Below are 25,783 nucleotides of genomic sequence, written 5' to 3'. Positions count from 1 at the left end.
ATGTTCCTTCATGCCCTTCTTGGTCAACCTCCACCTCCGCACTGTGAGGTAAGTTCTGGTCCCATGTTTTCGGGGTGTGTGTGTGTGTGTTAGATTAGACCTGTCAGGTCTACAACTCTACATCCACGGACTCAGACTGTGGCTCTGGGGCGTCTTTCACTGTGGGGAGCGTTTCAGGATGTGTGCACGTCCCTGCATTTATACGCCGCCTCGTTCCTGTCCTCCTGCCGTCTGCATGAGCTGCAACCACGCAGCACAGCTGGTGCCCTGTCCCTTGAGCAGGGGCATTTGAAGGGCCCCAGCTGTGGGTGGTTATGAGCAGAGCAGCCATGCACACTCATGGGTGTCCGTGGACGGATGTCCTGGTTTCTCTTTGGTAACTTCCAAGAGTGATATAGTGATATTGCCTGGTCATTACTGTTTGGAGGTTTTGCTTTATTTATAAGCAACTGCTTTCAGGGTGGCCATGATGCTTTGGGGTGTGTGTGTGTGTGTGTGTGTGTATGTATGTATATATATATATATATATGTATGTATATATATAACATTTATTTATTTGAAAGGCAGAGTTAGAAAGGGAGAGACGGATTTTTCATGTACTGGGTCACTCTCCGAATGGCTGCAATGACCAGTCTGAAGCCAGGAGCTTCTTCCAGGTCTCCCACGCAGGTGGCAGGGGCCCAAGCACTTGGGCTGTCTTCTGCTGCTTTCCCAGACATGTTAGCAGGGAGTTGGACTGGAAGTAAAGCATCTGGGATGTGAACCGGCATCCATATGGGATGCTAGTGTTGCAGGCGGTGGCTTAATCTGCTACGCCACAATGCTGGCCTATCTTTAGTTTTATTTAAGAAAGGATGGGGCCAGCGCCGCGGCTCACTAGGCTAATCCTCCGCCTTGCGGCGCCAGCACACCGGGTTCTAGTCCCGGTCGGGGCGCCGGATTCTGTCCCGGTTGCCCCTCTTCCAGGCCAGCTCTCTGCTGTGGCCCGGGAGTGCAGTGGAGGATGGCCCAAGTGCTTGGGCCCTGCACCCCATGGGAGACCAGAAGTACCTGGCTCCTGCCTTCAGATCAGCGCAGCGCACCGGCCGCGGCGGCCTTGGGGGGTGAACCAACGGCAAAGGAAGACCTTTCTCTCTGTCTCTCTCTCTCACTGTCCACTCTGTCAAAAAATAAATAAATAAATAAATAAATAAATAAATAAATAAATAAGAAAGGATGGGAAGTCTGGTGGATGCTGGTGGCTTTGCAGGTGTGGCCTTTTGAAGTCCACAAGGGGGTTCAGGTGTCCCACAAGGGACAGTCCAGGTGAGCTGGAGTGGGGAGAAGAGGAGAGATTCTAGAGAAATTTTGGAGGGAGAACCCCCTAAGGATTGAAGACCTTCAAGAAACTACCCTGGGAGGAAGTGGTGGCAGCTCAAGAGCTTGGGTCCCTGCCACCCACGTGGGAGACCCGGATGGAGCGCCTGGCTTCTGTGGGATTTGAGGAGCGAACCAGCAGATGGAAGCTCTTTATTTTTCTCTCTGTTGGCCTCTCAAATAAGTGCATTGAAACTGAAACAACAACAACAACAACAACAACAAGGAAGACGGAGAGTTTCAGCAGTGTGGTTTGGGAGGGAGGAACGCCCTTCAAAAGATATGAAGTTTCAGTTGGGCAAGAGGAGCAGGTCTAAGAGGCCCACTATATAAGGAGGAATTAGCAACACTGTAGCTGGGGCCAGCACTGTGGAGCAGAGGAAAAAGCTCCAGTTTGCAGGGCCAGCAGCCGCCTCAAAGCGCTGGTTCAAGTCCTGGTTGCTCCACTTCCCAGTCAGCTCCCTAGGAAGATGACCCAACTGCTTCGGCCCCTCACCCATGTGGGAGACCTAGATGGAGCTCCTGGTTCCTGGCATTGGCCTCAGTCAGACCTGGTTGTTATGGCCTTCTGGGAAGTGAACCAGGGTATGGAAGATAGCTTGCTTGTCTTTCCCTTTCTCTGTCGTTCTGTCTTTCAAATAAATAAATCTTTTGACAAAACAATGTAGCAAATACTTGCAAATTGCTTCCGTAGCACATTTTAAGTGTTCTCATGGGAAAAAAAGGCACAGGTATGCAAGATAATGCATATGTTAATTACCTTCCTTGATTCCATGACATGAGTCTGTGTGAGTTTCAAGACCTTTTTTTTTTTTTGCACCAAAATGAACTTAGGTTTGTTCTTAAGATTTAATTTGTTTGGAAGGCAGAGTGGCAGAGAAAGGAGAGACAGAGAGATATCTTCCATGCACTGATTTACTCCCCTAACTGAACACAACAGCCAGGGCTGGGCCAGGCTGAAGCCAGGAGCCTGGAACTCCATCCGGGTCTCCTAATTGGGTAGCAGGGACCCAAGCACTTGGGCCCTCATCTGCTGCCTTCCCAGGTGCTTTAACAGGGAACTGGATCAAAAGTGGAGCAGCCAGGACAGGATGCTGGCATCACAGGCTGCAGCTTAACCTTCGGCACCATGATACCAGTGACTAAACTTGGCTTCTCATTCCACTTTTCCATGAGCTTTTGGAAGTACCTTCATATATACATTCATACACACACTAAACATCGTACTGTACATGATCTATTTTTTTTAGGGGGCAGGCATCTGATGTAGTGGTTAAGATGCCATTTGTAGGGGCCAGCACTGTGGTGTAGTGGGTAAAGCCACCGCCTGCAATGCTGGCATCCCATTTGGGCACCGCTTGGAGTCCCGGCTGTTCCACCTTCGATCCAGCTCTCTGTTATGGCCTGGGAAAGCAGTAGAAGATGGCCCAAGTGCTTGGGCCCCTGCACCTGCATGGGAGATCTGAAAGAAGTTCCTGGCTCCTGCGTTTGGATTGCACAGCTCCGGCCATTGCAGCCAATTGGAGAGTGAACCAGCAGAAGGAAGACCTCTCTCTTTCTGCCTCTCCTTCTTTCTCTTTGTAACTCTTTCAAATAAAATAAATAATTCTTTTCTTTTTTAAAAAAGATGCCATTTGTGATGCCTACATTGCTGGGTTCAAGTCTTGGATCCTCTCTCAATTCCAGCTCCCTGCTAATGCACACCTTGGGAAATACCAGTGATGGCTTAAGTACGTGGGTCCCCTGTCACCCACCTAAGAGACCTGGACTTTGGCCTGGCCCAGTCCTGACAACAGTGGGCATTTTTTTTGGGGGGGGGGGGAAGCCAGCATATGGATCTCTAATAATTTAAAAATATTTATCATTTTTGTTAATTAAAAAGACTCACAATAGTAAAAAACTTAAAAATTCTGGGAAAAATGCTTAAAAATGAAAGTAGCCAAACAAAGGGAACATGCACTATGGATTCTTTTCTATAAAATTCAAAGAAGCAGGCAGCAGCAATCCACGGTGTTCACGCTGGCTTCCTCCAGCTGCTCTCCGGCGTTGTAAACCTGGGTATGTCCAACACAGGGGCCACTCCCTCCTGGAGGCGCCAGGGCCAAATCCGCATTTTCCTCCTGCAGCCTCCAGGGGGCGCCCGCATCCCCCTGGCTCTCACTCCTTTCCTACTTCAGAGCCAGACTCTGCCACTCACACAAAAACCTTGCGATAGCATCAGGGCCACGGGCTGACCCGGGACGGTTTCCCGTCTCAAGGTCACCTTAACTCTACCTGCAGCCCACATTTGCCTTCGGCTGAGGGAGTGCTCAGGGGTGGCGGTGGGCTGAGTTCAGGGCAGCGTTGGGTTGCTTGTTAGGGGCCTTGCAGGTCCCCCACAGCCTCATGCAGGAGGCAGAAGTCACTCAGGTCTTGAGCCCCAGGGTGAGGGTGGCTGACACTCAGATCCAGGGAGGGGGTTGGGGTGAAGGAGCAGCCTGAGGGCCCCACCCTGGCGTGTCTAGCTCCAGGCCTACAGGAAGTACAGCTGTCCATAACCAGAGGATTGGGTCCAGACCCCCTAGGGACACCCAAATCCCTGGATGCCCAGGTCCCTTCTACAGAATGGCATGGCACTTGCACAGAACCTGCACACATTCTATTTATTTTTTTTAAAGATTTACTTATTTGAAAGGCAGAGCGATAGAGAGACAGACACATAGATCTTCACTCCCTAAATGGCCACAGCAGATGGAACCCCATTGAGGTCTCCCATGCAACTCCCTGCTAATGCACCTGGGAAGGCAGCAGTGATGGCCCAAGTGCTTGGGCCCCTGCACCCACGTGGGAGACCACGTGGGAAGACGCTCCTGGCTCCTGGCTTTGGCCTGGCCCAGCTCCGGCCGTTGCAATCATTTCAGGAGTGAGCCAGCTAATGGAAGATCTCTCTCTCCTCTCTGTATCTCTGCCTTTCAAATTAAATATATAAATCTTTTTTAAAAAAGATTATTTTATTTGAAAGGCAGAGATAGAGGGAGAGGAGGAGAGGGGGAGAGGAGAGGGGGGGAGGGAGGGAGGGAGGGAGGGAGGGAGGGAGAGAGAGAGAGAGAGAGAGAGAGAGAGAGAGAGAAAGTCGGTCTTCCATCCACTGGTTCACTCCCCAGATGGCCGCAATGGCCGGAGCTGTGCCGATCTGAAGCCAGGAGCCAGGAGTTTCTTCCAGGTCTCCCACATGGGTGCCGGGGTCCAAGCACTTGGGCCATCCTCTACTGCTCTCCCAGGCCACAGCAGAGAGCTGGATGGGAAGTGGAGCAGCCGGGACTTGAACTGGAGTTCATATGGGATGCCGGCACTGCTACACCACAGTACGGGCCCCTAGATAAATCTTTTCTAAAAAAGTGTATGTTCAGTACTGATAGGATTTTTTTAAAAAAATGTGTTTGCTCTCAGATAAGGAGTGTGTGGGTGGGGAGGGTGAACTGTCTCAGTATCCCCATGAGCAGCGTGGGACAGCGGCTGGTCTGGACCCACCACAGGGCCTGGGAGGCCCAGACAGAACAGACGTGAGCGCGGACGGATGGTGGATGTGCAGCCTTGGGTCCCAGCGGCTGATCTGCTTAGTAACAGAAGCCATCTTCACTGGCAGGCAAGGCTGGCTTGAACCCCCGCACCTGCACTTGCACGAGCCCTGCCCGCACCCAGCCACACAGCGAGAGCCATGGCCACGTGGAGCATCTGACGGCGCGTCTTAGGGCTTCTCCCCACCCCCATGGCAGACCCCAAGTGCAGACGGAAGGGCACTGGGTGTCCCAGGAATGCCTCCAGCCACCCAGAGCCTAAGAGTCCAGGCCTCCAGCCCTGTGTTCTCCCCACCCGGCCCAAGGGTCTTCCTACCAGGGCCCACCAGAGCTGTGGTGTACACAAGTCACGGGGAGCTCTGGGTGGAACACACAGAGGGGCGATGCTCCTGCCTGTGCCCCAGCCTTGGGACCCACCATCGACTCTGCTCATACCACCCCATGCTCTTCCCCACACCGCAGCCTTTACAAATGTACTGTGCCATGCTGGCTGCAGGGGACAAGGCCTTATTACACCATCCCCATCTGTTTGGCAAACTCTTACGCATTCTTCAAAACCCAGTGGAGCTGTCACCTCCTTCCAAAAGCACTCCCGGGTTGCGCCCACTTTGGATCCAGTTAAAACATCCTTCCCCCTAGCCCTGTCTGACTCGCTGTGACACTGGGAGCTGGCCAGGCCATCTTTTGTGTGTGGGAGGGGTAGGGGTGGGTGGGAGGAAGCCTAACCATCTGGAAGATTAATCCCTACAGATGAAGCAGGCCCAGCCCTCTCTGTCCTGGGGGAGACCAGAAATGTCCTTTGCAGGCCAGACAGGGCCCCCAGGGGACTTGAGATGGAGACAGTGTGACTGCAGAGGCCGTGGTCCTGGGAGTCCTGCCCTGCCACCAGCTGGCCCTCCACCCCTCCGCTCTCTTGCAGCATAAACAAGAGGTGCTGTGGTTTGAGAGGAGAACAAGGTCTGCAGGCCAGCGGATCGGCCAGAGTCCTGGCACCGGTCCCGAACGTCTCTTCCTGCAGGAGGGGAGGGAGTGGGGCCCAGCTCCGTTCCTCTTCAACGTCCACTTTTCCTCTCTCACACCCTTGCTCGTTGCACACAACACCATCTCCCTGGGCCTCAGCGGCCCCATCTGAAAAATGGGTCCACCTAGCTCTCTTGCTTCCCTGGGCTCAGGGAGTGGGGACCGGGTTGTCAGTGGCCAGGCAGTCCAGCAACACTGCACATGGGGTCACACCTGTAGCCAGCCATTCACCAGTCCTGCGGCCTGGGGCTTCTCTCAGCCTCAGTTTCCACATCTGTAAAGTGAGATGGAGAAGAGCCGTTTCTACCTGGGGTGGCTGGGATCGCCACCTGGGGTGAAGAGAGCACAAGTGGAACAGGGACTGCTGATGGCTACAGCAGAGAGGGGGTGGGGAGCAGCTCCTGGATGGTTCTCCCCACAGCCAAGGGCCGTTCCGTTCCCAGCCACCACGGTGCCTGGGGCTGCCTGGGAACCTGTCCTGGCTCCATGACCTCCTCTGTAAGCTGCAGTCCGGGCTGGGCCAGCAGAGCCGCGGGGTCACTGGAGACAGAGCCCCGTTGCTCCAGGGTGACCGGGACAGGGCCTGTGTCCCTCCTCCAGCTGGCCGCTCCTGGGAAGCCTCCCTGGTCTCACTCCCAGCCCTGCCCCTGCCACCTGGAAGCCGCTGATAATCCTTCTTAGTGGCTAAAAATATCCATGGATGGGAGGGGGTGGGGGCAGGGAAACAAGGCTTTGTGCTGGTATGGGGTGGGGGATGGGAGGTAATCCCCGAGTCCCTTCTTCCTTCTTCTTCTTCCTCCTCCTCCTCCGCAGGGTCTAAGGAGGAGCCCTGCCTTCTGTTGAGCCCCAAACCCTCCCGAGCACCACCCCAACACTGTATCTCTCAGCAGCCCCGAGCTGTGCCCCGAGCTGTGTTTAAGTCTAGGCTGGAAACGTAGGCCTTGCTGGGAAATCAGTGCTGATCTCAGATGAGACGCGCGTGCGCGCCCACACACACACACACACACACACTCTCTCTCTCTCTCTCTCTCTCTCTCTCTCTCCCACTCTCCCGCCCCACAGCCTGGCTTGCTGCCTGGGGTCACCTGATTCCCGCAGCCAGAGGCCCAGGCGGCAACATGTGACAAGCTGCAAGAGAGCTGGCTGTTTGCAGACAACTGCAGCCTGCCCCCGCCCCCAAGCCCCGGCCAGTATACCCCGGGCCCTGGCTGTCCGCTCCCAGAGGCCCTGGTTCTCAGCAGGACGCCTGCAGGGTGCTAAGCATGGCCCTGAGTCCAGGGCTCCACATTTAGGTGCACTCCTGCCCCCATCCCCAGCTCGATTCTTCAAGGCCACTGCTTGCTGTGTTTCCAATTCACCAAGTTCGTTCCTGCCACAGGACCTTTGCACAGGTGGTGGTCCCAGCCAGCCACACCCGCTAGCTGTTTCACCATCCTCAGCTCAGCTCAAATGTCCATCACCTCCTCCAAGATGTCTTCTTGGATCATTACCTTGTTCCCTTCTGAACCTGTGTGGTTCCTTCAGCCTTCTTGTCCTATTTGATCTGGTGTGATCTTTTTTAAAAACATATTTATTGGGGCCAGCGCTGTGGCATAGCGGGTTAAGCTGCTGCCTGCAGTACCGGCACCCTATATGGGCGCTGGTTCAAGACCTGGCTGCTCCACTTCCCCTCCAGCTCTCTGCTGTTGCCTGGGAAGGCAGTGGAAGATGGCCCAAGTCCTTGGGCCCCTACACCCGCGTGGGAGACCTGGAAGAAGCTCCTGGCTCCTAGATTCCGATCAGCTCAGCTCCAACCGTTGTGGCCAACTGGGGAGTGAACCAGCGGATGGAAGACTTCTCTCTCTCCCTCTGCTCTCCTTCCCTCTGTGTGTGTAACTCCGACTTTCAAATAAAGAAATAAATCTTTAAAAAATATATTTACGTATTTGAAAGGCAGAGTGACAGAAGGAGGGAGAATCAGGGGGAGGAGGAGGGAGGGAGGGAGGGAGGGAAGGAGGGAGAGAAGGAGGGAAAGAGGGAAGGAGGGAAGGAGGGAAGGAGGGAAGGAGGGAGGGAGAGTGTGAGTGAGTCTCTCATCCACCGGTTCATTCTCCAAATGCCTAACACAGCCAGGGCAGAGCAATTCCTAAGCCAGGAGCCAGGAACTCCATCTGAGTTTCTCACGTGGGCTGCACAGCGCACCCGGCCTCTGAGATTGCAGGGTGCAGGAGCTCGGTGCGGTGCCACATCAATGTTCATGGCAGGCTCGGCGAGCCGGGCTGCATTCTTGGGCAGCCCCAGCTTCCGTCTCCTGCTGCAACTTTTTAAAATCATCCCAGGGAGATTCCCTTGTCTACACCCCAATCCCTTGCAAACAAACAAATTTAAAAAAAAACCAACATAACAAATACTGAGGCCAGGAGGGTCACCTTGCAGCCGACCAGACAATTCTGGCTGCAGGGAGGAAGGGAGGCCCCTGCCTCCTCTGGCTCTAGCCAAGGCCCTGTGTCAGCTCAGCCACCTGCCACACAGGTGTGGGGGTTCCTGAGACCACCCCCACCCTAGTCCCTGTGCAATGCCCCCGACCCTGCTTGCTGGGAAACCCTGAGTTGGGCGAGGTTCTCCCCTGAGGGCCTCTTCCCTGGCTTCCCTGCCTAGGCAGAGCCCCCTCCCCAGCCCAGCACCTCCCCCACCATGACAGGGGTGTTCATGTCGGCCTCTGGGTGTCCACTCCACCCCCACCCTCAAACTGTGAGGGCAAGGCCAGGGGGAGATCTCTAGGGGCTGCCAGCATCACTGAATTGGGGGTGGGTGAGGCCGGGCAAGGGGGTCTCAAGGACTGGGGGAGGAGAGAAGATCAGGCCTTTTTCTTCATCTAAAAAATTACGCATACTCAAGTCCATCACATGGCACATGATAAAACCCGCACTGTTTCTAGGGCGCAGGCTGTTGGCACAGCGGTTAGGATGCCAGCATCCCAAAGCCAAGTGTCTGAGTTAGAGTCTCGGTTCTGCTCCTCATTCTAACTTCTGGCCAGTGCACCCTGGGAGGCAGCAGCTGATGGGTGAGGCAGTCGGGTCCCTGGATTGAGGACTTTACCCTGCTTCGGCTGGTGCAGGCATTTGGGGGGTGAACCAGCAGACAGGAGGGCTTTGTCTCTCTGCCTTTCCATTTTATTAAAATGGAAAATAATTTTTAAAAATGTACCTACGTGAGAGATACCTAGAGAGAAAGCTGCAATCTGCTGGCTTACTCCCCAGGTGCCTTCAACGGCTATGGCAGGGCAGGGCCGGAGCTAGGAGGCAGGAACTCCATCCAGGTCTCCCATGTGGGTGGCAGGGACCCAAGCATTTGGGCTGCTGCCTCCCAGGGTGTGCATTAGCAGGAAGCTGGAGTCAGGAGCCAGAGGCAGGAATTGAACTCAGGTCCTCCAGTGTGGGACACGGGCATCTTTTTTATTTTTTTTAATTTTTTGACAGGCAGAGTGGATAGTGAGAGAGAGAGAGACAGAGAGAAAGGTCTTCCTTTTTGCCGTTGGTTCACCCTCCAATGGCTGGCGTGCTGCGGCTGGTGCACTGCGCTGATCCGAAGGCAGGAGCCAGGTACTTCTCCTGGTCTCCCATGGGGTGCAGGGCCCAAGCACTTGGGCCATCCTCCACTGCACTCCCTGGCCACAGCAGAGAGCTGGCCTGGAAGAGGGGCAACCGGGACAGAATCCGGTGCCCCGACCGGGACTAGAACCCGGTGTGCCGGCGCCCCTAGGTGGAGGATTAGCCTGGTGAGCCACGGTGCCAGCTGGACACGGGCATCTTAACCACAAGGCTGACGCTCACTCCCTCTTATGGAGGGATCTGAGGTGGAAGGGAGCAGCCCCTCTCTCCAAGGTAGGGGGGACGGCAGAGGAGGGGTTAGGATCCGATTGTCACCTATGCAGGGGCGTGGCCAAGCATGTACGAGGAAATGGCCAACAATTTGTAGGAACAGAATTAAAGAGTAAGTTTATTTTGGTGCAAAAACAAAACAAAGCATGGGGCTAAGGCTGTGGTGCAGCAGGTTAAGCTGCCTCCCACAACTGCATGGATTGCAACTTTTAAAGTTTTTTTTTTTTTTTTAATTTATTTGAAAGGGGCAGGGAGAGATATTTTCTCCATCTACTCAATCACTCCCCAAATACCTGCAACAGCCTGGGGCAGGACCAAGGCAGAGCCAGGAGCTGGGAACTCCACCCAGGTCTCCCATGTGATGGAGGGGCTCCTAGCACTTGGCCCATCATCTGCTGCCTTGCACGCACATTAGCAGGAAGCTGGATCAGAAGCAGAGGTGGGACTCAAACCCAGACATTCCGATACGGGATGCAAGTGGCCCAAGTGGTGGCTTAACCCGCTGTACCACTAGCCTGCCACTCCACAAACTTTGTGAAGCACCTTGGTTGGTGGGAGCGTGAGGGGACCCCATTTGACCTGTGCCCACCCATGAAATCACCACCTCACTGAAGATAACGAACGAACACAGCCGTCACTCCCTACAACGTCTTGTGCCCTTCGGTTGTTTCCTGCCACTCTCTCCCAGTGAAAGCCAGAAGCAAGCTTGCTGTCCAGCAGTAGGGGATCACACCACTCTGGTCCCATCCTATGCAATATTATAGGAGAGAGGAAGAGGAGGAGGACACACGTGGATGAACCCTGAGGACAGCAGGCCGAGTCTGACAAGCCCATCCAGGTGGGTAGGCAGAGCGGAGTTAGTGTTCAACCCTGCGATAAAACAGTTCCTGACATTGGTTGTTTGGCAGTGTAAACAGCTTTAACAATACTGAACTTTGCACTTCAAAATGGTTATGGGGCAAGGGTTTGGTGCAGTGGTTGACACCTCCTAGGACACCCACAATCCATTTCAGAGGGCCTGGGTTCGAGTCCTGGCTCTGCTCCTGACTCCAGATTCCTGGCAGGCAGCAGTGATGGCTCAAGTGCTGGGGCCACTGCCACCCACATGGGAGACCCGGATGGAGCTCCTGGCTCCTGACTTCAGCCTGGCCCCCCCCCTGGCTGTTGTGAGCGTTTGGAGAGTGACCCAGCAGATGGAAGAGCTTTGTCTTTTTTTTTTTTTTTTAATTTTTTGACAGGTAGAGTTATAGACAGAGAGAGAGAGAGAGAGAGAGAGAGAGAGAGACAGAGAGAGAGGTCTTCCTTCCATTGGTTCACTCTCCAAATGGCTGCTATGGCCAGCACTGCGCCGATCCGAAGCCAGGAGCCAGGTGCTTCTCCTGGTCTCCCATGCGGGTGCAGGGCCCAAGCACTTGGGCCATCCTCCTCCACTGCACTCCCGGGCCACAGCAGAGAGCTGGCCTGGAAGAGGAGCAGCCGGGACTAGAACCCAGTGCCCATATGGGATGCCGATGCCGCAGGCGGAGGATTAACCAAGTGAGCTACAGCGCCGGCCCCCCGTCTTTCAGAGAAAAGTCAAGAAGGGTTAAGATGGTAACCTCTGATTTCACCATGATTTCTTTTTCAATTCTGAAAACCAGCGAAGGCAGGTGAGGCTGGCGGAGGGAGAGGAAGAGGAGCTACACTCACTGACGTGGGAGGATCGGTCAAAAATTAGAGCAAAACAGACAGTCGCGGCCCAAGACCTCATTTTACGTAACGGAAAACCACCAGAAGCTTTCCGCCCTGGTGCTGGCGGAGTTCGCCACATCAGAGTGGATGATGTGATAAACACTGGGCTGAGAATGGCGGAAACCAGCTGAACGCTCTGCTGTTGCAAGGCTGGTGGCTCGTGACAGCAGGTCCAGGAGCCAGGAATGCATCCGCGTCTCCCACGTGGGTGCAGGGGCCCAGGGCAGCACAGATGCCCCATGCGGCTATTCTGTGGCACAGTACCATGCTGGGAGGAGAGGAACTGAGTGAGTTTCCCATTGAAACATTTTTGGGGCTGGTGTCGTGGTGCAGAGGGTTAAGCCACCAGCTGTGGATGCTGGCATCCCATACTGGGGCGCTGGTTCGCATCCCAGCTGCTCCACTTCCGATCCAGCTCCCTGTTAATGTATCTGGGAAAGCAGCGGAAGATGGCCCGAATGCTTGAGTCCCTGCCACTCACATGCGCGACCCAGATGGAGTTTCTGGCTCCTGGCTTTGGCCTGGCCCAGCGCCAGCCATTGCGGCCATTTAGGGAGTAAACAAGCGGATGGGAGAGCTCTCCCTTTCTGTCATGCTGCCTTTCAAATTAATTTTTAAAAATCACTTATTTCGGCTCACTAGGCTAATCCTCCGCCTAGCGGCGCCGGCACACCGGGTTCTAGTCCCGGTCGGGGCGCCGGATTCTGTCCCGGTTGCCCCTCTTCCAGGCCAGCCCTCTGCTGTGGCCAGGGAGTGCAGTGGAGGATGGCCCAGGTGCTTGGGCCCTGCACCCGCATGGGAGACCAGGAAAAGCACCTGGCTCCTGGCTCCTGCCATCGGATCAGCGCGGTGCGCCGACCGCAGCGCGCCAGCCGCGGCGGCCATTGGAGGGTGAACCAACGGCAAAGGAAGACCTTTCTCTCTGTCTCTCTCTCTCACTGTCCACTCTGCCTGTCAAAAAAAAAAAAATCACTTATTTGAGAGGAAGGGGGAGGAGGGGTGGGAGAGAGGGAAAGACAGATCTTGTTTGCCCACCCACTGGATGCCTACAATGGTCAGGACAGGGTTGAGCCAAGGTCAAGGGCTAGAAACTCAGTTCAGATCTCCCAGGTAGGGACCCAAGCACTTGAGCCATCACTGCCACCTCCCACGGTCTGCTTTAGAGGGAGCTGGAATGAGGAAGGAGTAAGATCCAAGAATCAAATCCAGGCATGGTAACACAGGATATGGACATCTTAGCCACAAGGCGAAATGCCTGCCTCAAATTTCCCCTTTTTTATTGTTATTCACTGGGGATCGAAAATGCTGCTGGGAGAATGAGAGGACAGAGTCCAGAGAGGTTAGAAGACTCAAGACAGGGGGCTGGCACCGTGGCTCACGTGGCTAATCCTCCGCCTGTGGTGCCAGCATACCATATGGGCACCGGGTTCTAGTCCCAGCTGCTCCTCTTCCAGTCCAGCTTTCTGCTGTGGCCCGAGAGGGCAGTGGAGGATGGCCCAGGTGCTTGGGCCCTGCACCCACGTGGGAGACCAGGAAGAGGCACCTGGCTCCTGGCTTCGGATTGGCGCAATGCCAGCTGTAGCGGCCATTTGGGGAGTGAACCAACGGAAGGAAGATCTTTCTCTCTGTCTCTCTCTCACTGTTTGTAACTCTACCTGTCAAAATAAATAAATAAAAATCTAAAAAAAAAAAAAAAAAAAAAAGACTCAAGACAGGACATTTAGGAAAGAGAAGAGCCCGAGACCTGAGGTCCTGAACCACACAAAGCCTGTGTGGATCTCCTGCTGACCCTCGACCCACGTATTTGCAGGGTGGATTCCAACCAGCTCAACTAATGCCAACAGAACTGAACCAACCTTTGATCTGCCACCCACTACAAGGGAAGCCGACTTTAGTGCAGTCAGCTAACCACCTAATTAAAAAGAAAAGAAAATTTAAAAATCAATGCTGTTTAGAGGACCACAGTAGAATGCAGAGCTTCGGGTCTGGCATTGTGGCACAGAGGGTCAAGCTGCTGCCCGAATTGCTGGCATCCTGTATTGGTGCCAGTTTGAGTCCCGGCTGCTTTTCCAATCCAGCTCCCTGCTAATGCTCCTGGGAAGGCAGCGCAGTGCTTGGGTTCCTGCACCCATGTGGGAGACCCGGATGGAGTTCCAGGCTCCTGGCTCTGGACTGAACCAGCCCCAGCCATTGTGGCCATCTGGGGAATAAATCAGCAGAGGATCGCTCTCTCTCCCCCTCTTTCTTGCTGCCTTTCGAGTAAAATAAATACATCTTTTAAAAAAGTCTCTACAACATAGCCTTTATAATGTCAGGAATAGAAAATTACTAAACTTGTGAAGAAATAGGAAACCAGGAATCATACTCAAGAAAGAATACAATGAATGAGGACTATTGAAATTATCAGATAAAGACTCTAAAGCAGTCAAAGTACACTGAAGGATGCACAGAGAAATTAGCTCCCAACAAATGGACAAAGAAACCTAGGTAGGGAAATAGAGACCATAAAAATGGACCAAATGAGGGCCGGCGCCGCGGCTCACTAGGCTAATCCTCTGCCTTGTGGCGCTGGCACACCGGGTTCTAGTCCCGGTCGGGGCACCGGATTCTGTCCCGGTTGCCCCTCTTCCAGGCCAGCTCTCTGCTGTGGCCAGGGAGTGCAGTGGAGGATGGCCCAAGTGCTTGGGCCCTGCACCCCATGGGAGACCAGGAGAAGTACCTGGCTCCTGCCTTCGGATCAGCGTGGTGTGCTGGCTGCAGCACGCCGGCCGCGGTGGCCATTGGAGGGTGAACCAACGGCAAAGGAAGACCTTTCTCTCTGTCTCTCTCTCTCACTGTCCACTCTGCCTGTCAAAAAAAAAAAAAAAAAAAAAGAAAGAAAGAAAAAGAAAAGAAAAGAAAAAATGGACCAAATGGAAATTCTAAAAACCAAAAAATACAGAGTGTGATATGAAAAAATTCACCTTCCCAGCAGGTTGGCGATGATAGAAGACAGATTAATAACAACTATGCACACTGAAGGAGACAGATAAGGTTCACTAAAGATGTACAAGTGGGGGCTGGTACTGTGACACCAGCAGCCCATATCAAAGCACTGGGTTGAGTCTCAGCTGCTCTCTTCTGACCCAGCTGCCCGCTAATGTGCCTGGGAAAGCAGAGATGGCCGGCCCAAGTGTTTGGGCCCCTGCATCCATGTGGAAGACTTAAATGGAGTCCCAGGTTCCTGGCGTTGGCCTGGCTCAGCCCTGGCCATTGTGGTCATTTGGAGAGTGAACCAGCAGATGGAAGATCTCTGTAACTCTGCCTTTCAAATAAATAAATCTTTAGAAAATGAATTATCAGTCGTTTCAGCAGCATTAGGTATATTCGCACTGTTGTATAATCCTCCACACCATCATTTTCCAGAATCTTCTCCTCTTCCCAAACCGAGACTCTGTCCCAATTACACACTCCCCAGCCCCCACTCCACTGTCTCCTTCAATGTGACAACCCTACAGCCCCCATTCCACTGTCTCCTTCAATGCGACAACCCTAGGGATCTCTTTAAGTGGAATCATCACCCAGCATCCGTCCTTCCGCGTCTGGGTTATTACAGTGCACATAAGGTCCAACGTTCATCTAGGTTATAGCTGCTGTCAGCACTTTCCTCCTTTTAAGGCTGAATGATATTCCAGTGTGTGGCTCCATTAAGGGTGGCTTAACATTTGTTATTAATATTTGAGAGGTAGAGAGACAGAGAGATCTTCCACCCACTGGTTCATTTCCCAAATGCCTACAACAGTCCGGGCTGGGCCAGGCTGCAGCTGGGAGCCAGGGACTCCATCCAGGTCTCCCATGCGGTTGGCAGGGATCCAAGCACTTGGGCTGCTGCCTCCCAGGGTGTGCAATAGCAGGAAGCTGGGGTCAGGAGCCGGGAATCAAAGCCAGGCCCTCCAATGTGGAACACAGAGCAGGGAGTCTTAATCCATTTCCAACCAAGATCAGTCTCTTTGGGGCTGTCACTGTTCACTTCCCAGGAGAGAACTCTGGGCCCATCACTCAGTCCTGTCCAACTTCAGCCCTGCACCCTTCCGTGGCTGGCGGCTGGGCCCCTCTGCCGCCCCCTGGTGACAGCGTGCACAGAGACAGGTTCAGGTGGAGCCCAGGTGGCAGCTCCCAGCCTAGTGCACAAGCACTCACGCCAGGGACTTCCCCAGGTACAGAGAATCAGGAACACCACTGCCACCTCAGGTGCTCCCCATCAGATGCCTGCCCAGGGATGGGCACCGCCTCCCTGTGTCGGAAACGCCAGCCACGCTCCAAGGAAGATGCTGTCACTACTCCCAAGTCTCGGATGGATGAGCAAACCGGGTCTCAGAGATGCTGAGTCATCCACCCAGGCTCACGGAGCTGGGAAGTGGCCAGGCTGACCTCAGCTCTGCACCGCAGGGCCTTCCAGACGGCTGTGGGCTTGGAGAAGCTCAGTGCATTGCGGGGGCCTCAGCTTCTCCACTGCCCTCTGCTACTCTCCCTCGCCACGTCCACATATTCCTGACCCCTAACACAGCGGACCTTCCAAGAACCTTGACCACCAGCTCCTCTCCGCTCCGCAGTTCCGGCTACAACCTAGCTGTGTGCCCCGCCCCCACCCTTCAGCCTTCAGTTATGCCAGTCCCGGGCTCCTGGGCTCCCTGGCACCATCGGCTCCCCTGGGAGCTCTCGCCTGCTAAGATGCTGGTTTCTGTATCTCTCCTGCTCCCAGGTCAGTCTCTTCAAGCCCAAACCTGCTCATCCAACACCCCCTGGCCACTCCCTGCCCAGACATACGGCTTGAGTCGGCCCCCATGGAACCTGTTCTTGTGTCCTCCCCTCTTGCCCGGGATCCCACCAGAGTCCACCACCGGCCCCTTCCCCTTCGAGAGCAGGAATCCACGCTGTCTCAGATGCGTCCTTATGTCCTCCTGACGCTCAGCTACTCCCCAAGTCCTGTGATGGCGGCCACGTCCCCCATGACTGTCCCTGCTCTGCCCGACCCTGGTCCTGCTCTGCTCGCCCATCAGTATCCTCCTCCACCTCTTTTTAAAAAATAGATTTAGGGGCTGCTGCTGTGGCATAGCAGATAAAACCTCTGTCTACAGTGCCGGCATCCCCTATGGACGTGGATTCGAGTCTCAGCTGCTCCACTTCCGATCCAGCTCTCTGCTGTGGCCTGGGAAAGCAGTAGAAGATGGCCCAAGTTCTTGAGCCACTGCACCTGTGTGGGAGACCCAGAAGAGGCTTCTGGCTCCTGGCTTGGGACTGGCCCAGCTCCGGCCAATGCAGAGTGAACCAGTGGGTAGAAGAACTTTCTCTGTCTCTCTCTCTGTCTGTAACTCTGCCTCAAATAAATAACTAAAGATCTTAGAGAGAGAGGGAGGGAGAGAGGAAGGGAGGGAGGGAAAGAAGGAGGGAGGGAAAGAAGGAGGGAGGGAAAGGGGAAGGAGGGAGGAGGGAAGGGGAAGGAGGGAGGAGGGAAGGGGGAGGGAGCCTCATCCAATTGTAGCATCTAGGGGTGGGGCCTTTGGGAAATGGTCAGATAAGCTCATTAGGGTGGAATCCCCAGGACTGAATCCTGGAGGACTGAGAAACAGGCCACACAGCAGGGGTGGGGGAATTCCTGGGTCTGGCACAGCTACAGCAGGCTCATTTTTAAGCTGATCCTTATCAATACCCAATTGTTCTGGGCAGCCCCGGCTCCAGCCGTGAAGGTATTCTGTCTCAGCCACCAGAGGACAACCGAGGCCTCCCCACTGCTCCCCAACACTGCCTGTTGCACCTGCTGACGCTTACATTTTCCTTCCTCAAACACAGTCCCGTGCCACGCAACACCACGTCGGTCAATGACGGATCACGTATACGACGGCGGTCCCATCAGATGATACAGGAGCTGGAACCCTCCTGCCGCCCGGTGACGCCGAAGCCAAGGTGACGTGGGGGCAGAACGCGTGACTCACACATCTATGACGCTGCTGGGAAACACACCTGTGCTGCTGGCCATACACATTCTACCTGCTGACGATAACGCACGGCTGTGTGACTGGTCTATGCATCTTCTCTTCTAGGAGTACAGTGCACTTGGAGTGCACGTCTACATATATAAAATAAAGCTGGTGGAGCTGGCGTCATGGCACGGTGGGTTAAGCCACTGCATATTACACCAGCATCCCACATGCACGCCGGTTCAAGTCCCAGCTGCTCTGCTTCTGATCCAGCTCTCTGCTATGGCCTGGGAAAGCACTGGAAGATGGCCTGAGTCCTTGGGCCCCTGCACCCACATGGGAGACCCAGAACAAGCTCCTGGCTTTGACCAGGCCCAGCCCTAAATGATATGGCCATTTGGGGAGTGAGCCAGCATAGGAAAGATCCATCTCTCCCTCCCCCTCCCTTCCCCTCCACTATCTCTCTGCCTTTCAAATAAGCAACTAGGGACCCAGTGCTGTGGCGTAGTGGGTAGAGCCACTACCTGCAGTGCTGGCATTCCATATGGGTGCCAGTTCGAGCCCCAGCTGCTCCACTTCCAACCCAGCTCCCTGCTAGGGTCTGGGAAAGCAGTGGAAGGTGGCTCAAGTCCTTGGGCCCCTACACCTGTGTGGGAGACCCGGAGGAAGCTCCTGGCTCTTGGCTTCAGATCCACACAGCTCTTACTGTTGTGGTCAGTTGGGGAGTGAACCAGGGGATGGAAGACCTCTCTCTCTCTCTCCCCTCCTCCCCCTCTCCCTCCCCCTATCCCTTTCCCTCTCCCTCTCTCTGTAATTCTGACTTCCAAATGAATAAATCTTTAAAAAAAATAAGCAACTAAATAAATATTTTTAAAAAATAAAGTTGGATCAGTTATTTAGCCTGCCAGTTAAGACACCACATCCTGGGTTCGAGTCCTGGCTCCTGACCCCAACTTCCTGCCAATGTAGACTCTGGGAGGCAGAGGTGCTGGCTGAGGTACTTGGGTTCCTGCTCCCACAGTGGGAGGCCTGGACTGTGTTCCTGGCTGCCAGCTTTGGCCTGACCCAGTTGCAGGTATTTGGGGGATGAACCAGTCAATCAAATGGACGGAAGTGTGCTTTTTCTTTTTTAAAGATTTTATTTATTTATTTATTTGAAAGGCAGCATTACAGAGAGAAAAAGGAACAGAGAGAGATCTTGCATCTGCTGGTTCACTTCCCAGATAGCCACAACAGCCAGGGTTGGGCCAGGCTGGAGCCAGGAGCCTGCAGCTCCAGCGGGGTCTCCCACATAGGTAGCAGGGGCCCAAGCACTTGGCCCATTTTCTGCTGCTTTCCTAAGTGCCTTAGCAGGGAGCTGGACTGGAAGTAGAGCAGCCAGGACTCAAACTGGCATCGCAGGCGGCGGCTTAACAAGGTGCACACCACAGCGCTGGCCCTGTCTCCGTGTGTGTATGAAACAACAAAACTGAAACACAGGCGAAGGTGAGTCAGGGCACCGCATTCCGCCCGCAGAGCCTCGGCTGCATCAGGAGCCGGGTGAGCCCCAGCACCTCTGCGCGTGCAAGCAGGGGGCCGAGACCCCTTAACAATGTCCTTCTCCGCCTGCCCCTGTGGCTAAGCGATGCGTGATGACACTGGTTTTCAGACCCTTTCTGTCCTTCCTTTAAACAGCGCTGACATCACTTGGGCACAGAGTGAGAGTGCTCCTAAAAGCAAAGTTCTGCCCCTGCCGGTCTCCGACGCAGGCAGGGCCACAGCCACCTGGGTCAGGGGGAGGGTGGCAAGGGTCTGTCGCCGTAGTTGTGTTTTCTTTTTAAAGATTTATTTTATTTATTTGAAAGGCAGAGTTACAAGGAGACAGGGAGAGGCAGAGGGAGAGCTCTTCCATCTGCTGGTTCACTCCCCAGATGCCTGCAGTGGCCAGGGCTGGGCCAGGATGAAGTCAGAGTAGGGCCTCCCGGGCGGATGACAGGGGTCCAAGCGCTCCGGCCATTGGCCTCCCAGGTGCCTTGGTAGGAAGCGGGATCAGAAGCTGAGCAGCCAGAACTGGCGCTTGCAGAGGATGCTGACCTCACAGGCAGTGGCTCAACCCACTTCACCACAGCACGGCCCTGTCACAGTGGTTTTAGACAAAGCAGTGGGGGTGGGGGTTTGGGGCAGTGGTTAAGATGCCACTTAGGGCCAGCGCTGTGGCACAGCGGGTAAAGCCAATGCAGCGCCAGCATCCCATATGGGCACTGGTTCAAGTCCTGGCTGCTCCACTTTCAATCCAGCTCTCTGCTGTGGCCTGGGAAAGCAGTGGAGGATGGCCCAAGTCCTTGGGCCCCTGCACCCACGTGGGAGACCCAGAAGGAGCTCCTGGCTCCTGGCTTCGGATCAGTGCAGCTCTGGCCATTGCAGCCAATTGGAGAGTGAACCAGCAGATGGAAGACTTCTCTCTCTCTCTATCTCGCCTTCTCTGTGTAACTCTGACTTTCAAATAAATAAATAAATCTTTAAACAACAAACAAAAAAAGATGACACTCAAGGGGCTGGTGCAGTGGCATAGTGGGCTAAACGTCCACCTGCAGTGTCGGCATCCCATATGGGTGCCAGTTCATGTCCCAGCTGCTCCACTTCCGATCCAGCTCCCTGCAAATGTACCTAGGAAAGCAGTGGAAGATGACCCAAAGTGCCTGGGCTCCTGTCCCCACATGGGAGACATAGAAGAGGCTCCTGGCTCCAGATAGGCCCAGCCCTGGCCGTTGTAGCCATTTGGAGAGTGAACCAGCCGATGGAAGACCTTTCTCTCTGCCTTTCAAATAAATAAAACCTTAAAAAAAAAAAAAAAAAAAAAGGTGACACCCAGGACATCCATATCCATAGAGAGAACCTGGGTTCAAGTCCTGGCTCCAATTCCAGCTCCCTGCTAACACACACCCTGGGAGGCAGAAGGTGATGGCTCAAGTCCTTGGGTCCCTGCCATCCATGTGGGAGACCCAGGCTGGGTTCAGGGCTCCTGGCTTTGACCTGGCCCAGTCTTGGCTCACTCTCTCTCTCTCTTTCCAAAGAACATGGGAGCCCCTGGCCTGGGTGTCGGAAGGCAGCAGAGTCTGGAAGTAGGAGGTGCTGCCCGTGGGCAGGAGCACTGTCCCTTGGGTCATCCTGCGGTCAGCCCCTAGGAGGTGGCAGGGGCCGGGGTGGGGGGGCTGGGTCAGAAGAGGCAGGGGCGGGTGCCAAGGCAGGGGCAGGACATCTTTGTGGGGTTTGGGGGTGTATGTTGTGGGGGAAGGCCTGCTATGAGTGGCCTGCTTGGGTGGGATGGGGGGTGGGCTGGGCGCATGGCCCAGACCCCGGGCGAGGGATTCCAAGAAGACATCACCTGACAGTAGGAGGTCCCATTGCCTCCTTCTGGGGCTGCTCAGCCGCCAGGTTCCCGGGGAGCCGGGCGCAGTGGGGCGAGACATCGGCAAACTGCAGACACCACAGGTGGCTCTGGTCTGGACCCTGCTCCCATCCGGCTGGGTGGCCGGGGTTGGGGTTGGGGTGGGGGAGGAGGCTCTTCCTCAATGGCCCTGGCTCCCACCCAGAGCTTTCCCTGTGGCCCATCAAGGGCTCATAGTACAAGCCTGAATCTTTTCTGGCTCAGGAGCTCCTGGGGGGGGGGGCGCTCCCCTCGGCTCTGGGCTTGGTGTTCAAGGTCCCCATGGTGACCTGGCCTTGCCCACCACGCCACCCTCCCCCAGGGTCTCCTCCGTGGCTCTGGGCCGCAGCTGCATGGGTTCCCAGGGCCTATGCAAATCTTAGATAGCACCTGCATGCTGCACCCGGGCGCCAGGCTGTGCCCAGGCTGTGCCCTCCATCAGAGTCCCTGGTCAACACTCTCATAGACACCTGGCACGGCTAGACCTGCAGGTGATCACTCACCTGGGGCTGCTTCCAGGAAGCCTTCCTGGACTGCCATGCTGAGTCCACTGCCTCTGTGCACCCCTAGGGCCTGTGTGCGGTTCCTAGGCTGAGCCAGGGGACAGGTCTGCCTCCCTAAGGGAGCTCCAGGAGGCCAGCACGCAGCGTGTCCAGGCTGGGCTCTGATGCAGGTCCCCGCACAAATGCCACCTTTCCAGAGGGGGTCCTGCTCTCCCGCAAGTAATCTCTGTTGCTGACATCACACTTCTGGAAAATTCGAGGAATAGATGGGAAAATCCTAAATATTCCATCACAGACTCTGAGCTCCCAAGAGCCTCAGACAAACCCAAACTGGACCTTGATTCCTTTCAGCCTATGGCCAGGTCCCCAGGGAGCTCAGAGAACACACGTGTCAAGCACAGGGTGCATCTGCCACCTGGCCTATTGCAGCTGGGGAAACTGAGGCAGGATCAACAACGGTCACAAAGCAGGAAGATGCAGAAGGGGACCCCGCCCTCAGCCCCCCTCACCCAATGCAACCTCTCTGGGTGCAACCAGATGTACCCATGCCTCTGGTCATCATTTCATAAACACTTATTAGCTGCCTACTGTATGTCGGGTACTGGGCTACACCCTGCATATGCAGGGAACAGGACAGACAGGGATTCCCACCTGTTTTGGGCAGGGTGGGGTTTGGGAGGGGCACACACAGGTCCAGCGTCCCAATTCAGAATATGCCAAAATCCAACCAATGTGACACCGCCAGTGGAAAATTCCACCCTGTGAAACATGCTTCATGTACCAAATGACTAAAATCATGTATGGGAGTGAGAGTTTGTTACAACAATTAAGATGCCACTTAGGGGGCCAGCGCTGTGGCGTGGCTGATAAAGCCGCCTCCTGCAGTGCCGGCATCCCATATAGGCGCCAGTTCGAGACCTGGCTGCTTCACTTCCAATCCAGCTCTCTGCTATGGCCTGGGAAAGCAGTAGCACATGGCGCAAGTCCTTGGACCCCTGCACCTGCATGGGAGACCCAGAGGAAGCTCCTGGCTCCTGGCTTCAGATGGGTGCAGCTCTGGCCATTGTGGCCAATTGGGGAGTGAACCAGCAGATGGAAAACCTTTCGACCTTTCTCTCTTTCTCTGCCTCTCCTTCTCTCTCTGTGTAACTCTTTCAAATAAATAAATAAATCTTAAAAAAAAAAAAAAGATGCCACGTGGGCCACCTACATCTCACATGGAGTGCCTGGCTCGAGTCCTGGCACCTCCACTTCCAAGCCAGCTTCCTGCGCACGCGCACCCTGGGAGGCAACAGCAGTGGCTCAAGTGCTTCAGTCCCTACCGTCCACGTGGGAGACCAGGACTGAGTTCTGGGTTCCTGGCTTCAGCTTGGCACAGCTCTGGCTGTTGCAGGCATATGGGGAGTGAACCAACAGATGGAAAATCTCTCCCTCTCTCTGCCTTTCAGATTAAAAAAGATATAAAACATCTCGTAGGAGGCCGGCATTGTGGCACAGAGAGTTAGTCGCTATCTGTGATACCGGCATCCCATATGGGTGCCAGTTTGTGTCCTGGCTGTTTCACTTCCAATCCAGGTCCCTGCTAATGCACCTGGGAAAAGCAGAGGAAGATGGCCCAAGTACTTGGGCCTCTGCCACCCACGTGGGAGACCCAGAAGAAGCTCCTGGCTTTGGCGTGGTCCAGTGCTGGCTGTTGTGGCCAGTTGGGGAGTGAACCAGTGGATGGAAGATCTCTCCTTCTCTTCTCTGTAACTCTGATTTTCAAATAAATATTTTTTTCCAAAAAAGAAAGACTCCACCTTTCCTCTGTATTTCATTTTTTTTTTTAAAGATTTATTTAGCAGAGAGCTGGGTTGTAAGCGTAGCAGCTGGGACTTGAACTGGTGCCCGTATGGGATGCTGGCACTGTGAATGGCGGCTTAACCTGCTGCGCCACAGCACGGACCCTGTGCCCGCTGTATTTTGTTGGTTTGTTTCTTGCTGTCAGGTGGTGACTGGGGGTAGGAAGAGGAGGCAGCAGTGGAGGGAGGGGCTGTGACCTGGAAGAGGGAGGTGAGGAAGGCCTCCTTGGCCAAGGTGACGTTTGAATGCAGGAGGCAACATGGCAGCTGTGGGGCCAGCACATCTAGGTCCAGGGAGGAGGCAGGGCCCAGCACGGTGGATTTAAGGCACCAAGACGAGATCCATTGGTGTGGCCGGTGTGGGGAGAGCGGGAAGCAAGGGCAGGGAGGTGACAGCCTTCTACGTAGACCCGCCCTCAGCCAACCTCTCAGGCAGAGAGGCAGCACCCAGAGGCCCACCCACCTGTCGGCCCTCCTCACACTGCCCATGTCCCTGCCATACCCCAGCAGCACAGCCCTGAGACCAGGATCACACAGCACAGCCAGGGGGACAGAAGGGACAGCGCCCGTCATAGCGCCCTGGCTCAGCCCAGTCCAACCCTCTCAGTGAAGCCTCCGCATGATGCCGCAGGGGGTTGTGGGTCTGCCCAGCTGAGGGGTGGGCGCAGGAGGGAGCAGCTGGGGCCAGGGGACCGGGCTAAGTCATTTCCTCTCCACCTGGGCAGGCAGCGACTGCAGGATGGTGGCTGAGCCATCCTCAAGGCTCCTCCACGCAGCCCTGTGCCCCGCCCACCCTGCCTCTGCCTCCGCCTCCTCTTCCCTAGCTGTCATTGCCTCTTCCAGGAGGTCCCCCAGGTAGCTGAGCCCCATCGCGTGCATGGGAAGTGGGGACAGCCTGTGCTCCTGCCAGCCTCCTTGTCCCTCCAGGGGAAGTGGTCTCTGCAGGCAGGGGACAAGGCAACAATGAGAAAGCAGCCCCCCACCAAGCAAGGACCTCCAGGATCCGCTGTGGTCAGACTGGGAGGCCCTGGGGACCCTCAGACTTTTCACCTGCGCTTCACTCATCTGCTCCAGCCTCTCCGGTACCCTTGCTGCAGGTCCAACACGACAAGTTCATTCCAGCCTCAGGGCCTCTGCCTGGAACACCCCCACCCACCCACGACAATCTGCCTGGCTCCTCCTCATTCTTCAGGCCTCAGCCCTGTCCCTGTCCCCTTCTGTCCCCCGGGGGCATCGGCTCCAAAAGCTTCAGTTTCCAATGCGTCCCAGTGCAGGCACTTTGTGTGCGCTAAATGATGATTCGAGACAGACAGGAGTAGGAAGGAGAGTGGGCGGGCTGGTAGGGCACCCCCTCTCTTCAGACCAGAATACGGAGCCCAGGGGCAGGTGGGGAGGCAGAGCAGAGCTGGGCTCCAGCCACCTCAGTGTGCAGGCGACAGCATCATGTTAACAAAGGTCTAGGGTGCAGACTGAGGGAGGCGAAAGGACATCTCTATGCCACTCTGGTCAGAGCCAGGCAGAGGAGGGGTGGAGGGGAAGGAAGAGGAAGACCCTTGCCGCTCAGCGATCTAAGCAGGGGGTTCAGAGACGCTGAGGACCCCCTTCTGGTCACTGAAGCCCTTGCTCCCTTGGCTCCCCGCTTGCCATCCACCTTGGCTTCCTCCTACCCTGTCACTGCCTCCTCCACCTGGCTGGCATCTCCCGGTGCCTCCTCCACCTGGGCGTCTAGCTGTATATCAATTTCCAGATGCCAGGACCAGACAGCACCTAAACCAGCCCCCGAGTTGGTGGCTACTCCCTTTCCTACACCTTTGCATCTGTGCAGGATCTGCCCGACTCTCACTGGTCCATAACCATATCTCGGGGCAGTGCCATCACGGCCTCAACCTGGCCTCCTGGCTCCTGCCTTCGCCTGTCTCTGCCCGGCCCCTTGTGTCCCCACGGACCTTGCAGCCTGGTTTCACAGTCCTGTCTCAGCTCCTCCAAGCCCCAGCAGCGTCTCCTGTGCAGTTCTGCTCACTGGTCTCCTCCCACTTAACTCCTATTCAGCCTTAGCAACTCAGCCATCCATCACCCCCTCCAGGGAGCCTTCTCTGATGGTTCATCAAGCTGAGTCAGGTGATAGCTCTAGGTTCCTTGTTCCCAGGCATCACTGTGAGATACGTATATATTTATGACAGAGAGAGAGAGCAAGAGCGAGCAAGTGAGCCCCCGCTGCCCAGTTGTTTTACGAGCAGGGCATTGTGCTCAATCCTTTACTTACTCACAAGAGGATGCCTGCTCACGTGCCCATTTTACAGGTAGGGAAATTGAAGCACGAGGGGGTGAAGTCATTAGCCTGAGGGCTGAACTCAAACTGGCAGGGCAGGGTGCAGGCAGGCACAGGCTCGGGCAGCAGGGCAGGGGGCAGCCTGTGGTGTCCAGACAAGAGGGGAGCAGGGTAGTGAAGAGCATCGTGGCGCCCGCCTGCCCGGGTCATCCCGTGGAGGGGGGTGGGCAGGCCCACGGACGGGCAGCACAGCTGCCCCAGTGCCAAGTACTCACTTTCTGCC

At 55.4% G+C, this 25,783-nt stretch overlaps 2 protein-coding genes across 5 annotated transcripts in view; both read right to left on the bottom strand.

Moving 5' to 3' along the window:
• HNRNPM (heterogeneous nuclear ribonucleoprotein M) overlaps positions 1-25,783 on the bottom strand; it is a 245,919-nt gene that overhangs the window by 170,894 nt on the left and 49,242 nt on the right. The window lies entirely within an intron of this gene.
• Positions 1-25,783, bottom strand: part of CERS4 (ceramide synthase 4) — a 36,486-nt gene that overhangs the window by 8,016 nt on the left and 2,687 nt on the right. The gene's annotated exons all lie outside the window — the stretch shown is intronic.

The sequence above is a fragment of the Oryctolagus cuniculus genome (genome assembly GCF_964237555.1).
Source record: "Oryctolagus cuniculus chromosome 16 unlocalized genomic scaffold, mOryCun1.1 SUPER_16_unloc_1, whole genome shotgun sequence".
NCBI classification, from domain to species: Eukaryota; Metazoa; Chordata; class Mammalia; order Lagomorpha; family Leporidae; genus Oryctolagus; species Oryctolagus cuniculus.
The sequence above is the reverse complement of the archived record's forward strand: the minus strand, read 5'-3'. Positions and strand labels throughout refer to the sequence as shown.